The 3,317-nt window shown below is 44.9% G+C and overlaps 1 pseudogene; it reads right to left on the minus strand.

Moving 5' to 3' along the window:
• Positions 1 to 1,589: 1,589 nt before the first annotated feature.
• The window catches only part of LOC109880076 (ephrin-B2a-like), a 19,129-nt pseudogene continuing 17,401 nt past the window's right edge, over positions 1,590 to 3,317 (minus strand).

Raw genomic sequence — 3,317 nt, forward strand, 5'->3', positions numbered from 1 at the left:
AGTTTCTATTCTCTCTAGATTATCCCAGAGTCTCTATTCTCTCTAGATTATCCCAGTTTCTATTCTCTCTAGATTATCCCAGGTTCTACTCTCTCTAGATTATCCCAGAGTCTCTATTCTCTCTCAATTATCCCAGAGTCTCTATTCTCTCTAGATTATCCCAGAGTCTCTATTCCCTCTAGATTACCCCAGAGTCTCTATTCTCTATAGATTATCCCAGAGTCTCTATTCCCTCTAGATTATCCCAGAGTCTCCATTCTTTCTAGATAATCCCAGAGTCTCTGTTCTCTCTAGATTCTCCCAGAGTCTCTATTCTCTCTAGATTACCCCAGTTTCTATTCTCTCTAGATTATCCCAGTCTCTATTCTCTCTAGATTATCATAGTCTCTATTCCCTCTAGATTATCCCAGAGTCTCTATTCTCTCTAGATTATCCCAGAGTCTCTATTCTCTCTAGATTATCCCAGAGTCGCTATTCTCTCTTTATAGAAAGCTATGGACAATTAGAAAATTATTAGATTTAACCTTTATTTAACAAGGCAAGTCAGTTAAGAACAAATTCTTATTTACAATGACTGCCTACCCCGGCCAAACCCGGATCACGCTGGGCCAATTGTGCGCCACCCTGTGGGACTCCCAATCACGGCCAGACGTGATACAGCCTGGACTAGAGGTCATTATCTGAATAGATCCTGGAGCTGTCAAATTTTCTGTGTTTCCTCCTCTCCTCTCCTCTCCTCTCCTCTCCTCTCCTCTCCTCTCCTCTCCTCTCCTCTCCTCTCCTCCTCTCCTCTCCTCTCCTCTCCTCTCCTCTCCTCTCCTCTGACACGAGGAGGGAGGACTAGCCTGAAGCAGGACACCCTCCATTAAAAACTAGATTCATCCTCAGTCCGTCGTCTTATAGCAACCATCAACAACCCATCCCCCAACATCCAGGGCTACACTGACTGACCCCCCCCCCACCCTTTATTCTGTAGCTCCCAGTCAGATTCCTAGATTTCTAATGTCAAGCTGCAGATAGGTCATCTACAAAGACAGGATGATAAAGGGCCAGTAGATTCCACTGTTCAACACCCATTAGATAAAGGGCCAGTAGATTCCACTGTTTAACACCCATTAGATAAAGGGCCAGCAGATTCTACTGTTTAACCCCCATTAGATAAAGGGCCAGTAGATTCCACTGTTTAACACCCATTAGATAAAGGGCCAGTAGATTCCACTGTTTAACACCCATTAGATAAAGGGCCAGTAGATTCCACTGTTTAACACCCATTAGATAAAGGGCCAGTAGATTCCACTGTTAAACACCCATTAGATAAAGGGCCAGTAGATTCCACTGTTTAACACCCATTAGATAAAGGGCCAGTAGATTCCACTGTTTAACACCCATTAGATAAAGGGCCAGTAGATTCCACTGTTTAACACCCATTAGATAAAGGGCCAGCAGATTCTACTGTTTAACCCCCATTAGATAAAGGGCCAGTAGATTCCACTGTTTAACACCCATTAGATAAAGGGCCAGTAGATTCCACTGTTTAACCCCCATTAGATAAAGGGCCAGTAGATTCCACTGTTTAAACCCCCATTAGATAAAGGGCCAGTAGATTCCACTGTTTAACACCCATTAGATAAAGGGCCAGTAGATTCCACTGTTTAACACCCATTAGATAAAGGGCCAGTAGATTCCACTGTTTAACACCCATAAATATCACTTGATAAACAGAAACATGATGGACATCAGCAGTGAGTGTCACGCCCAAACCTTCTCTATTTGGTTAGGTCAGGGTGTGATTTGGGGTTGTTGTTTGTTTCTATGTTTTGGCCCGGGTATGGTTCTCAATCAGGGACAGCTGTCTATCGTTGTCTCTGATTGGGAATCATACTTAGGCAGCCTTTTTTCCTTTTGGTCGTTGTGGGTCGTTGTCTTCGTTTGTGCAGGAGCTTCGCGGTCGGTTTTTGTTGTATTATTGTTATGTTGGCGACATTTGCAAAATAAATAAAAATGTACGCTCACAACGCTGCACCTTGGTCCATTCCATACGACGATCGTGACAGTGAGACATTGTTACCTGAGACAGACTGACAGTTATGACACTACAAATAGTTAAGAGGCATTCATTTCAGCATGAGTTAACATCAAAATACCATATCACAAAAATAAAATGTTTTACACAAATTATATTCAAATTATATTCAAAATCTCTCACAGCGAAAAAACATTTTCAAGTTTCCATTTGCTAAATTGTGCTCCGAGTCTAAAACATGGATCTCTTTTATTCAAAAAGAAGACAGTTCCTCGTTTAGCAGCAGTACATGTAACAGCAAGTCTTTGCCAACTCAGAGTTAGCTTTCCTAGTGAAAATCCCAGAATGCACTCTGTCTTTACTGCCTTTATCCATTCTCTCTCTCCAAGGAAATAAAACGTGGCCCAAATGATTTGATTCTCTGGCCTTGATAATGTCTGTTCAGAGAGTGTGTTTTCTAAAAATAAAATAAAAAGCTCATTCCATTGGTCCTTGGCCCACTGACATCATAAAGCACACAGCGAGGACGTCTCTTCCTCATGGGGGACTGAACAACTCTTCATTCATTCCATTGGTCCTTGGCCCACTGACTTCATAAAGCACACAGCGAGGACGTCTCTTCCTCATGGGGGACTGAACAACTCTTCATTCATTCCATTGGTCCTTGGCCGCAGTGAGAAGACCCACAGGTCCCTCAGACCTTGTAGTATATATTAGTAGGACTCTGTGGAGGCATCTCCTGTACCATATAAACAGGATGTCTGTAGTCTCCACTGACCCTCTCATGGTGCCTACAGAACACGGAGTCAGAGGGCCTCGGAGGAAAAACCATGTGGCTGGGCTCTGACCGGATGTCCTCGCTACTTCCCTCCGTAGCTGTCTCTCTTGGGCGTGGCCAGGGTGTTGAGGGACAGAGACTGTTGGACGTCCCTGTCCGGCGTGGCGTGGCGCCTGTGGTACCGCCACACCACCATCAGTAGGACCACGATGACCAATAGGAGGAGGACGATGCTACAGGCCACGCCAACGAAGAGTCCGACCTCAGAGCCGATGGATCCGCCTTCTGTTGACGAGGCTCTGCCTTCTGTGTCAATGTCTCCTTCGCTGTGAGTGATATCTGAAAAAGAGAGAGTGAGAGAGGAAAAGAGAGAGAGAGAGAGAGAAAGAAAGAGAGAGAGAGGGGGAGGGGGAGGGAGAGAGAGGAAGAGAGGGAGAGAGGAGAGAGAGAGGGAGAGAGAGAGAGAGGGAGAGAGAGAGAGAGAGACAGAGAGAGAGAGGAGAGAGAGAGAGAGAG

The sequence above is a fragment of the Oncorhynchus kisutch genome, unplaced genomic scaffold, assembly GCF_002021735.2.
Source record: "Oncorhynchus kisutch isolate 150728-3 unplaced genomic scaffold, Okis_V2 scaffold992, whole genome shotgun sequence".
Classification (NCBI taxonomy): domain Eukaryota; kingdom Metazoa; phylum Chordata; class Actinopteri; order Salmoniformes; family Salmonidae; genus Oncorhynchus; species Oncorhynchus kisutch.